This window comes from Poromitra crassiceps (genome assembly GCF_964638095.1).
Source record: "Poromitra crassiceps genome assembly, chromosome: 17".
In the NCBI taxonomy this organism is placed as follows: domain Eukaryota; kingdom Metazoa; phylum Chordata; class Actinopteri; order Beryciformes; family Melamphaidae; genus Poromitra; species Poromitra crassiceps.
This window is the reverse complement of record NC_139635.1, coordinates 28,442,512-28,455,985: the sequence shown is the minus strand read 5'-3', so window position 1 is coordinate 28,455,985 and position 13,474 is coordinate 28,442,512.

The following is a 13,474-nucleotide window of genomic DNA, read 5'->3' as shown; positions in this document are numbered from 1 at the left end:
GAAAGCAGGGGATAGAATATACCCAGAAGGCCATGAGGGCGAAACACAGACTACGCACTTTTGAACTCACAATTATGACTTCAAGAGATTTTTGGAGAGCCTCGGATCTCTCTTTTTCAGTGTTGGGGGGTAACTCATTACAAAAGTAACATATTACATGTAATATAATACTTTTAGCAGTAACTCAGTAATATAATTTATTACCAATAGGATTTCAGTAATATTATACCAGTTACTTTGTCAAGTAACACAAGTTACAAATTGAGTATTTTTTTTAAATCAAAGCATATATATAAATAAAGATACAATCATTTCCTAATCAAATTGTGTGTTTTTATGCAAATAACCACTATAGATGACAACAACAAAGGAAAAGGATAACATTTAGAATGAAAGTAACTAGTAATATGTAGTATATTGCATTTTGATGCCCAACATTGCTCTTTTTCCACAGCAAATTACCAATTACCAAAGGACTCTTTTTATTCTCACAATATGAAACGTTTGCTGAAGCATTGCAGCTTCTTATCTGTTTGGATTTAAGTGGCAATGCACAGTGTTCCTCAAATGCGCGCGCGCGCACACACACACGCACACACGCGCACACACACACACACACACACACACACACACTCTTATCCAAATAGCGCTGTGAAATTTATCCTCTGCTTTTCTTCCATCCTGGCTCGTCCTCCTCCATGGGCAGGTCAGGAGCGGTGGGCAGCTTTTCCTCACATCGCCGGGGAACCAACTTCCTCTCAGCCTTCGCTGGTCAGGTGACAATCTTCCTTGCATGTTTTTTAGTGGGGGTTCATATTGGCTAGTCCTGATACCCATTGGAACAAGCACTCTCTCTCTCTCTCTCTCTCTCTCTCTATCTCTCTCTGTGTCACCTGATGGCTGCTGTGGGTAGTTCTATCACTAATTGATGTGTGTAGGTGTGTGTGTGCGTCCTTACATGCATGTATGTCACCTGATGGCTGCTGTGGGTAGTGCTATGACTAATTGGCCGTTTTGGGCCATTTAATTGGCCATAATGAGCTATGTAATTAAAAAATCTGGCCCTGTCACTGTCTGCCCGGGACATCTGCAGCCCCCGGGCCAATTATGAATGCTGTCAGGCCGACGGTGTCCGAGGAAAATGAAACAGAGGGGATACGTGATACATACGTAGGTTTGCCCTTTTATGTGTTAGATGTCATATGGAGGGAAACCCAGGGGAGCACGGAGAGAACATGTCAACTCCATACAGAAGGCTGTTTTCATGAGATAGCTCACCTGGGCACTAGGCACCGAAGGCATGGAGGGGGGAGACACACCCCCAGTGCCAACAGCATCCCAGGTGGGAATCAAAGCCAGGACCTTCTTGTTGTGAGGCGACAGCATTACCACTGCCCCATGGAGTCACACCTTTTTGCTGGTCACACCTTTAGCTGTGACCAGCAAAAATATAGCCCTTTTGTGACTCAAAAGTGCATTTCAGAAATTCACAGCTATTGTGAATTCACGCTTGTTTAAAGACATAACACACCTGCCACTATAAAGTCTTTCTAACTCACTTTCAACTGAAAAGCATTCCCAGATGTAACTGTAAATCACAATCCATTCTTGTTTTGGGAAAGATAATGGAATACAGTTACATTTTGTTTGTATTTAGAAATGTAACATGGTTACTAATATTCTGTTACCACCCAACCCTTCTTCCATGTCATTGTTCAAAATCTGTGATGCTTTTATTGGGATTTTTATGCTCCTGGTACACAATGAACTCACCACTAAATAATGTTCTGTAAGTAATGAGATTTTGTTAAAGAAATACAATAAAACTATATATAAAAATAATATATAAAATAAAAAATATAGCCCTATGTTTTCTTTTTTCTTTTTTTGTCATTGCTTTGGTATAAATGGTCAAAAAGACAGATTGGTGTAAAAAGGCAGTATGGCTTTAAAGCAGATAAGAGCATAACTCATTTGCTGTCCCCACCAGTCCGAGGTTTTGAAACCACACCCGGGGTCTCGAACCTAAAAGCTGCCATCTCTTGACATCTATAGGAACAATGTTGGATTCATGTTTGTTTCCCCTGACATGCCAAATAACTACAGCAGCTTAGCATTCCCTCCCTATCTCCCTGTCCAGCGGTTTATTATCAAGGAATTTCACTCCACACGTCCCACTGAGAGAAGTGGAGCAGTATAGGAGGAGAGATTTAGCATGGTCATTTTGTGCTACAGGGCAGTAGAAATTTTACTTATCGCCCCTTTTAAGAGGCAGTGGGGGAGCCAAGAGGTTAGAGAGAACATCTTGTCACCTAAAAAAATCCTAAATCTCACAGGTAGGATCCTCGTAACCTACATGTGTCCTGTGTCCCCGGGCAAGACCCTGAAGCTTTGTTTCCTATTGTGAGTTATAGCTTTGCAAATTGCATGTTGGTCTGATAGCATAGGCTAATAGTGCTGAGAAGAGGGTTATTCTCTATATCAGTGGTTCTCAAAGTGGGGTCCAGGGACCACCAGGAGGCCTTGAGGTGGTTCTAGGGAGTCCCCACAAAATGGAGGAATAGTTTATTTTCACAATAATTCCATCCATAAGTAACACAATGACAGAATGTATGGCTATTTTGATGATGGGTTTCCTACACGTTCTGTAATAAAAACATCTCAAAGCAAACATCTGATCAGATGGGGGACCCTGTGACAAAATCTAATCAAATGGGGGTGTGGTCTAATTTGTGTCAGTTTAGGGTATGTAAAAGTTTGAGAACCACTGCTCTATATGATGAACCCACCACTCTATATTTCAAGGGGAATGAAGCTGATAGGTGTGTGTAATACTCGTCTATACCAGAGGTTCTCAAATGTTTTTCAGCCAAGGACCCCTTACAACATAGAAAATATACCGGGGATCTGATTTGTGATTTTGGGCTAAGCTTAATTGAAGCTTTTGCCAAAAGAAAAAAAAGTTTTTATTTTTATTTTCCTGAAAACTTTTCGCGGAGCCCCTGGCAAAGTGCCACGTACCCCTGGGGGTCCCCGGACCCCCATTTGAGAACCACTGGTCTATACTAATCACATATTCTCTCCTATTCACTAGTGAGACTGTTTTGCTGCTTTGGAGCCCTGACACATGCTATCTACAGAGGTGTGAAACACTATATATGTGTTGATTGGATGTATGGGAGAGCAGTATATATAGAGATTTAATTATGCAAACAGTTCTCAGAGGCAGAGCTGCTCTGGAGGCAGAAATAATCTGATTGGTTGACTTGAACCTCAATGGGTGGAGCCACCTAACTAAAAGTCAAGAGGTAAGAGAGGAAGAGACGAATCACAATGTTGTTTACAATAGCGCCCAGGTAGACAACGCCTGCATCACGTACATACAATTTAATTGAGCAGAGGCAACAACTGAGATCAAGAGAAAATGGTTACGTCAAAAATGCAGGTTTGATGCCTTCATATCTCATTCATTAATAACACTTTCACTAACGTTAGTTCAGAGACCTAATTTACCTGTTGGGCCACAGAATAAAAACAATTACAGCTTGAGTTCACCCAAAACTCGCAGCTCGTGCAGCCAGCGGTGAGATGTCACTGTTGGGGAGATTTGGTCGATCAACACAGTACATACAATAAAATAAATAATATAAATTGTATACTTGCTGTACCCCAGTGACTCTCTGACTGCATCTCCAGCAACCCTGCCATCAGGTTGATCAAACATGCGGATGACACACGACTGTGCTGGGCCTCATTAAGTACAATGATGGGTCTGGCTACAGACAAGTGGTGTCCCACCTGGCTGAGTGGGGCTCAGAAAATAACCTGGAGCTCCACCCCCCACCCACCCCAGAAACAAAAAAAACAGTTGAAATGATCATAGACTTCTGAAAATGCCCCTCCCCACTTTCACCCCTGGTAACCCCTGGTAACACGGATGTTAAGGAGGTGGATTCATTCAAATTCCTAGGCACCACCATCACCAACGACCTCAAAACGCCTATTCCACATCCCACCTCAAGCAGCCATTTTGTGTCTAAAACCCACACGGATTAAAGCTCCTGTTGGCTCCTTCCTCGTATGTGCTCCATTGTCCAGGCAAGTGTGAAAGCCAAGTAGGCTTCCTGCCTTTTAGACACAAAATGGCTGCTTTGGGTGTCATGTGAAATACAGGTCCAATGGGAGATGAACACCTCCATCATCAAAAGGATCTACTTTTATGACTTTTAAAAAAAAATCAGAAAACGCCTCAAAAGTCAGAAAAGTGATTCACGTTTGTGAAGATTATCCTGCTGAACACAAATTACCAATCCCATAAACTTTTAACCACAGACCTTATTTTATGCATTTAAGTGAAATCCCCATTCTAAAACGCCATTCACTTTCCCCCCGAACATGTCCGGGACTTCCGCCTTCCGCCTACAAAAATATGTCATCCATGCAGTACTCTATTCTTTACCTATAGCATTTCTGTATCAGGCATAGGCCTTTCATTCAATTTGGTCTATTTGTCTGTGATTTACCTGACAGACGGTAAACTGCGGTAAGCCCCACCCACCTGGTACTGCAAGCAACTCAAAATGAACCCGTAACCCCGTAACCCTGATGAAGACCTTGTCGGTCGAAACCGGTCGGTTTTTTAATTGTTAATTGTTCTACATGTAAAGCCATGCAATAATAAAGGCTTTTTAACTTTAAATTAACTAGTTTTCCTTGCTCCACGTACGAGTGCCTGAAGCCTGCCTTTTGCTCCAATAACTCAAAATGAACATTGAGAATTCTTTCCGAAAGTAGCCTACTATTTGAACCAGGTTTTCAAATGATTAGCCGACATGTAATAGGGACTTCCATAAAAGCAAAACCCTTTTGATGCCCACAGTATTTGACTGATTATTTTTCCTGCTGCTTTTTCATCTACAGTTCATGACTGTTTCTTAGATGAAGCACAAGGCTATGACTCGCTAACGCTGGGTGTGGGGGGGGGGGGGGGGGGGGGGGGGGGGGTCAGGTCTCTGTTCCTGCTGTACGTCTAATGGGGAAAACAGGCAGCAACACCTCATGAACAGCATTTCACTCCAATGTGAGATATATCCACCATACAAAAAAGTAACAGCTACTCTCAGAAAAAGGACAGCACACACTTAGAAATAAATGATGGTACTTTTTGACATGAAGGACATAACTTGAAGGGACATTCTGTCATCATTGACTCACCCTCATGTCAGTTGAAAACACTGTATAGAGACGCTGCGTAAAAAGAAGGGAAATAAAGGCCAAACGCATCCAAAATGGTGTCGGTAACATTACGGATTTCCACAAAACTGTAGAAAAGCAGGTGCAGGTCATGGATCAACCTGGAACTGATTACCTTTCCATAGAGACACTGCGTAACGCGTCATCATTCAGAAACCACGCCCAAAACGGGGGAAAACAGAAACCCCCCCTCCAATCCTGGCGTTCTCCTATGTCGCGTGCATGGTTGTGTGTTGCACCAAAAGATTGTATATACGGAAGATGAACACTCCAACTTACTTGGCTTCCTTGTTTTGCTCAGGAGCACAAAAAAACTTTAACTGGCGATTTTTTACATTTGTTGTGCGCGCAGCCCACCACACAACAGCTTTTAGCTATGTTTAATTCAAGGAAAATGACGCTGGTGTGTGGAAATGAATGGAGCTTTTCCCCCGTGATGGGCGTGGCCTATTTCATGCAGTGTCTCTATAACACGGAGTCAGCATCATTGACTTTCATTACAGTGCATCAACATAATGACATCATCAACGAGTTGTGCTGGCAGCCTCCCTGTGTGTTATATGGAACAAGCGTAAACCTTTAAGTCCGTGGTGCAGTGGTGTGGCCATTCAGCTTCATGGCACCAGAGCCATGTATATAGAAGAGTCGCGACATCTCCATTCACTCCAATGGACCAGTCTTTTACATTGCAAAAGGAACTTTTGGCAAAAAGGAACTTTTGGGAAGTAAGGTTCTGGATTAAGGAGTGCTGTCGATTTGCAGCAGAATGGATCGTTTGTGATGCACTTTGAAAGGGTCAGATGTTTAAATAGTCAAATTGTATATTATCAGCTTTATTTTATGCATTCAAACGTAGCGCGAGCCCCCTTCCTGGATCTGCATTTTGGACCGCCGCTGACGCCACTCTCTTACTAGATTGTTCTGCATGGCACCACCGACACCCCCCTAGCTACTCCCCCTCTTCACCCCTCAAATCCCAACTTTCTACCACCTTCTTATCCCTAGCTACGGCCCCGTTTCCCTCGCTCCGTTTCCTCGCCCCCCACACCACCAACACCCCCCATAGCTCCTCGCCCCCTTTCCTCGCCCCCCACACCACCAACACCCCCCATAGTCATCCCTCGAATCCTGACTCTCTATGACCTTCTTATCCTTAACCCTATGGCAAAAAAAGCACCCACATTGGATAAAACACCGGATAAAAGCATCCACCAAATGGCATATGTTATGTTACCATAGAGATGGCTGTCAGTGGCAGCGCCCTGTCGGTGTGGCCGCAGGCAGCAGCAGGAGAGCTGCACTGGTCTGTGTTCAGCTGGTGCTCCTGGCTGGCAGCACTGGGAAAATGGCCAGAGGTCCATCACAACAAAACCAGTCAGATTACTGTGTTCAAGAACAAAAACCAGTCAGATTACTGTGTTCAAGGACAAAACCAGTCAGATTACTGTGTTCAAGCACAAAACCAGTCAGATTACTGTGTTCAAGAACAAAACCAGTCAGATTACTGTGTTGTGTGTTCAAGGGGGTGGAGGTGCCAAGACAACACCTAGAAGCATTGGGAGCGTGTTAATATGGAAAACGTAGAATGGATTTATTTTTTTAAGTAGGCCTACTTCACTTGCTGTACACACACCCACCATCAATTTCTTCCTTAACCCTCTAATGCATAACATATCCATACCCCTGTTACAGATAAGGTTAAAAAATGACCCCTATTCATTTCCTATGTAATTTCATGCATGGTTGAGGGTTTCTTTGCTATATATTTTGAAATCTATTTATTTCATAATTTAATGTCCCATTAAATGTCATGTTCTTCATTACAACAAATCATTATTTTCATGTTTACTTTGTTACTTTATGGGGGAATAAACAAGTTTTTGTGGTACTACATCAAGTTTCTACACATGGCTCAAAAACGACCCATGTAGCCAAGTATGATTAAAAACAAGACAATGACAGACTTTAATAATCATTTTGTTAAAATAAATATTTTAGCAATGATTTGGACCAAACATTATTTAATATTTAAATTCATTCAATTCATATTTGTTCCTTATAAGGCATCATTCTGAGGCAAAGCTGCATGAATGCATGTTAGCAGACGGGTGAGAGTGCAGAGGAATGCAGGAAAAAGGTAGAGGCTTATTGTCTTGGTTGAGGATGAGACGGACACATGAGCTGTAGGAATTGAACCTGGGAGCTTGAAATGAGCACTATAACAGCCAGTGTGTTTTAGAGGTCAGAGAAGATGACCAAGCTGGCAACATGTCTGAAGGGAATAAATAAACAACACGGGTTTGCACAGTAAACAGGTCCAGCAAATGTCATGGAGGGATCTTTTCAAATCTAATTTCAGCTGTAATATTTATAATAGCTGTCAGTTGGTGGCGGCTTGGCCTTTCTAGTGTTTAGGGACGCGCTCTCTCTAAGCGTAACAAAGGCGGACTGTTCACTCAGCAATAATTTACTGACTTATTCACTTATTCCATGTTCACGTCGCGTCGGATTTACTTTAGCTGCCGAGTGGGAAAAAGTGTTCCCGTCAAATGTCCTACTTACATGTAGCCGAGGTTGTGTGCATTTGTTGTAGCTTCCGAAATCTCCTTTATGATTGGTGACATTTATCAACACAGGCAACAAACATGGCAGCGAATCCATCTATGCGAGCAGTCCAAGATGATACAAATCTAAATGACGCGAAATATTCACGCGAATACAATCACCTCCACTTGCGAAAAGCGAGCAGTATCCCTTACAGTTTGTTTACCATTTGTTGCATCCACCAACAGAGTTGGTGGAGTTGGTGGATGCAGTCAGTGTTTTTGTCCTCGTTGGGCGCCTAACTTCGGATTCACGTAACACCACAAAAATGTATAGAAGGGTGGCGGAGGTATGCAGTCCACCGAGTGCCCTCTAGTTGGTTAAGCTTTCGGTACAAGACCTCAACTAACAATGTTTGTTTTTTTTAGGAGCAATCTTGCATAGATCTTTTCTTCTAAGGGACCTTCCCCCCATACATTTTTGGGTGTGCAGATTCCCCTTTCTTGAAAATGAAATGGTCAAAATGACTTTGGATGTGGCTATTCCAATGAGTTAAATGCATGCACACTTCCAAGTTGTAGCAACAGGATATCACCTTATTCTTATGATCTTACTACTATAATAAGGTGGCCCGTTTGTGACATCACATAGCCAGAGTAATGGCTCATTTCCACCACATTTTACTGCCCTGCACAGCTCGTCACCAGTCGGCTCTACTCGTTTCGGCCCGATGGATGTTCTGCTTCGACCGCCGATCATCTGCCCCCGCCCACAGCTGGTCGTCATAGCGACCGCATATCTGTCCTCCGCCTGCTATAGCCGAAGTAGGCTATAACATAACGTTACAATTAAATCCATCCACAGAACTTTTAAACTGTTTATGAAATACTGGTGCCTCTAAATGACCTACAGTGTACATGGGCGAATGTGACAATCGGCCAGGAGAATGGATATCACTTTGTTGTTAGTCAAACTCACATGCATGCGCTGCGCGGGGACGGGAGAGGCACAACAGAGTAGCCTCTACCCCGGTGGCCTCTCACCAGGCAAGACCGCGGCTTCACCAAAGACCCGCCTGCGGCCTAGCGAAGCGCTGCACTCAACTACAAAGGGCTTCCTGACCAGCAGACTTTTTTCTCTCTCAAAACAATTGAAACCACCGCCACGATTTTATTTCACCAGAGGCGAAGGCAGCAACACAAAAGACTGATGGAAATAACATAACAGAAGAGAAGGTAAGCCCACTAAACTGGTATGCAGCATTGCATTGACAGTCAGTAGATAGACAGAGTAAACACGATTCTGCCTGACCAATCAGTCGTCAACAATGTTTTCACGTCACCGTATGGTACCGGGTTTACAGCCCTAGAACCCCGACGAGGCAGGGACGAAAAGTAGCCCGACTCAACCCCAAATCAACCCGGGCTGGGACGGTTTTTACCGGTGGAATGAGACCATTTATCATGTCGAGCGGAGCGGGATCGCGCTACTACCTGCGGTGGAAATGGGCCATAAGATCACTGATGGAGGATCAGGAGGAGGGAAGGCCATCGAGCAGGATTCGAAGCGGGACCCGTCGAGCAGCGAGGGAGGTCGGTGCGCTGGCACGAGGGCCGAGAGATGTCCGGGGACACGGCGGTCGAAGAGGAGAGCGAGGAGGCCGGGGGGAGGGACATTGAGGAGGGGGCGGACCCCCCGAGTCTGGAATTTGTGTAATATTCTGTGAGAGGCAGCAATGTGCCGCAAGGCATTCAGTCTGCCGGAAAGCCATTAGAAGAAGAAAAAGAAAAAGACTGATGACAAGGTTACCGAAGCTGAATCGAGGGGACAGAATGTAGGGAAACGGTGGATGGATAAATCCAGAAGGAGGCGGTAATGCAACATAAAGGATGCCAACTGCCATAAAACACCACAGAAGAAGAAGAAGACTGATGACAAGAAACCGGCTTGAGCCAGTGAAATTCCGATTGAGCTAAATACAGGAGTTGGCATGAGTTTGGTCACAGCTCAAAAAAGTGTGCCCATGGCACCTCCTCTCCAGAGTCTCCACCCTAGCGCATGGATTTATAGTATTACACAAAGCCACACCCTCTCTCACACACACACACAGCATGCACGCACAAACACAGATCCACACTAAAAAATACAAGATATCGGCAATCATATCGGTATCGGACAATCTTAGTCATTTTTCAATATATTGGTATCGGTCCGATTAGCAACATAACAGCAATGTTAATATCGCTTATCATCAGTATTAGTCAAAATGTTCATATGACGAAACAATGCGGTAAATATGATTTATAGGCTTTTCTAAATGTTTTGCAAATAAGAAAGACGTTACTTTTTCAAAATTCACAGTGTTTACATGACATTTTTCAGTACACAATTTGATGATTGTAGAAACTTGTTTTATACAGATAATATCGATACACGCAAATATTGGTTATCAGTCGATCATAATGTTATTATCGGTTATCGTATCTGCCAACATTTTCATATCGGTGTATGTATCCTTACACCCTGTTTTTGTGTATCGTGACAAGTGGGTTTGGCAGTCGTTAAGGTTAGAGAGGTGGACTGACTCAGACTGAGATGAATGAGTAATGCTCTACACTTGAGCATGGCAGAAGACTGGCTGTACTGTGCCTCTGTGAACATGAAAATCAGAGCATGCCTGCCCAGTGTAACCCTCTCCCTGGATGAGTAACGTTTGAACAATGAAGGCAAACTCTTGACTCTCTTTTCACAGGGACCATCGAGAATAGACTACAAGACTTCTTCAGCAATTAGTGGATGTTTGGGACGGCGGTGTCTGCGATGGAGGCATCCCTCAGAGTGCAGCGGCATCTTCATCAGTTAGTGGATCTTTGGGACGGTGTCTGCGATGGAGGCGTCCCTCAGAGTGCAGCAGCATCTTCATCAGTTAGTGGATCTTTGGGACGGTGTCTGCGATGGAGGCATCCCTCAGAGTGCAGCATGTCACAGTTGGCACACGAAGGCCTGAGCCCAGCACATTTAATTAGACAAGCTGTCTTGGCATTGGAGGGGAGGGGGGACACACACAGTGACGAGTCATCAACATCACCAAGGGCGCGGTGCTGCTTGCTGCCATACTATATATCTGAAAGTTAACAATGCTGTGTGGGGACAAAGACTTGCTTATATAGAAATCCATCACGGAGAACTAGAGAATTTATCACTGAGAATTAGAGTTTGTATTGACAATTCGGTTCAATAATGCTATGAATCGGAGCAGAAGTGATGGCTGCCCTGTCCTACTAGAAATGGGGTCCTGTCTTAGGTTTAATATACTGTAGCCTATTTGTGGGGTGGGTGTGCGTGCGTGTGTGCGTGTGTGTGTGTGTGAGAGAGAGAGGGGGGAGAGGCCTAACCACTATACATGTATGCTGTTATTCAAGTCAGTAGGCCAGAATCAATGGGGGGAAAACTGGCTGTTGCTATGAAAAAAGCAAACTTGTGAGGAAGAGTTTGGAAGAAACCATTTCAACATCCCTCTCTGTAGCTGCTATAGTAGGCTATGAGGAGCCAGCCCACCCCGCCTCTGTGGCTGTGGTGAGGAGAGCCCATGCAGTCAGGCAGCCAGCAACCAGCGCGTCTCTGCCTACCAATCACCATGCTCCGCTCAGGCTCCGGCTCTGCGCTCAGTCTCAGCAGCTGAAGCTGGAGACGGCCGCGCCGAGCATCTTCCCAGGTATGCGTCTCTCTGTCACTACGCCCTTACAGCCGTTTTGCAACGTTATGGCATCCATGCTGCAAGATTTCTCCCCAAAAGCCGACAGCGGGCTATTTCTAGGGAGGGGTTGAATCCATCTTTTATTTTTCCGTCTAGCCTCCACGGTAGCGCAGGGCAGCCGGGTCTCGGTAAACACAGTCAGCGAAGACGCATCTGCAAATCCTTCTCATTAACCGCGCTAGCTTCAACTTGCACACGCCTCAAAAATGTTATTCGCCCTTCGACAGATCACCGCTGCCCGGCCGCTGCTGCTTGCATGTGCGTGGCGAGGCGGGCAATGCGTGCTCGCCGATGTGATGCGTGCATTTCTCGGGGAAGATGTCAAATTGAGACGGGGTTATGATTTGGCCAAGCAGCTTTCGTCAAAACATGACCGCTGGCAATATTTTCAACTCAAAGTGCGTGCAGGTATATAGAGACCCCCCCCCCCCCCCCCCCCCCCCCCCATAGGCGCTGGACTTGCGGCACTGGGCGAAGCATGGTATTGGGAGCAAAGCTGATTTGAAAAAAATCATTTCATAGCAGTCAATTTGATGTAGGCAGTGCCATAACACTGCAGTAAGGCTATAGTAGGTCATACCACACACACCGTCTGTATCCATGCATGCACTGCTATTCTAACAGCAATGATATATTATTGATAGCCATATGCTATGATATAATAGGATCTATTTCACATCATTATTCATTCATACAATGTGTTATCATCCATGGGGATTTGATTAGGAAGATGTTTTTCAGAAAATCAGATGGACTTATAGTTAACACAAGTGGTCTTAATTATAAACGTGCTGGACTTGTGCTTTGAATTAGTTGAGCCAAGCAGTTTTTTGTGTGATTAGCCTGATGTGAGGCGCTCTGTTTTCCCTGTCACTAGGTAAGACAAGGTACACTCCCTTAGCAGTTAGGGTGGCGCTGCCTGCTAGTGCTGATGTGTTACAGTGGCCACTACCTGTGCATGCAGACAGCTAGGCCTGGCTGCTGTAGCCTACATTGGGGGCCTCCCTCCTCCCTCAGCACAGAGAGGGGGGCGGGCAGGTCAACTGAAGCAAGTTTAAGGTGATTCTTCAGACTCAATCCATCCACAACGTGATATTAAATATTATTATGTCTAGCATTGCACTGGGAAGTTATCAATGAGACCACTCTGCTTTTCCAAAAGCAGAATTGGGGCTCAGCTCTTAACAGCAGTATCGCCTAATTATTACCTTATGAATGACCTCAACAGCGTCTTTTACAACAATTGATTAGTTCTCCATTGTATTGTGCACGGAGTCTATAATGTGCACGCAGAAAACTGCTTGTGTCGTAATTACTCATGGCAGTTCTGTTGTTGCTATGCAAAAAGGCACATGTGCCCAAGTTCCCCTGCCATCATTTCCAGTCATGACCTTGTCTGTTTGGTTCGGCTGCCTCTGATGAAACTTACACTGCAGGCTACTTTTCTCTCCACTCGTCACGCCTGCTTCTGGATTTGACCAATTCAAGAAGCCGAGTTGATTTTTGCTGCATTTACCACAGTATAGCTGTTTGCTCCACTTGAAGAGAATAGTTTAAGGGGTTGTGCCGACGCTCTTTCAGCATGCTGATTTTTGGATTAAGCTTAAACTCCAGCCTTGCCTATAGCCTTGAAGTTGCAGTGACATTTGTGATTGGCTAATCCATTTTCAAAAGTGTTGTCCTTGAAACGATAGTTACACCCAGGCTGGCTGTGATGTGGAGGTTTTCTGTTGAGCGTTATACATCTGGATAGGCTAGCATTCATTATATTCAGGCTAGACTGATCTGTAGGTTTGCAGTGATTGAATCATACGGTATGAAATAATCTCCTGGACAAGAGGAAACTCCTAATTGCAAAGTTAAACAAGTTGTTGAGCCGAGAATGGTAAGGTCACCCTAAGGTCACGAGAAGAGGAGGGA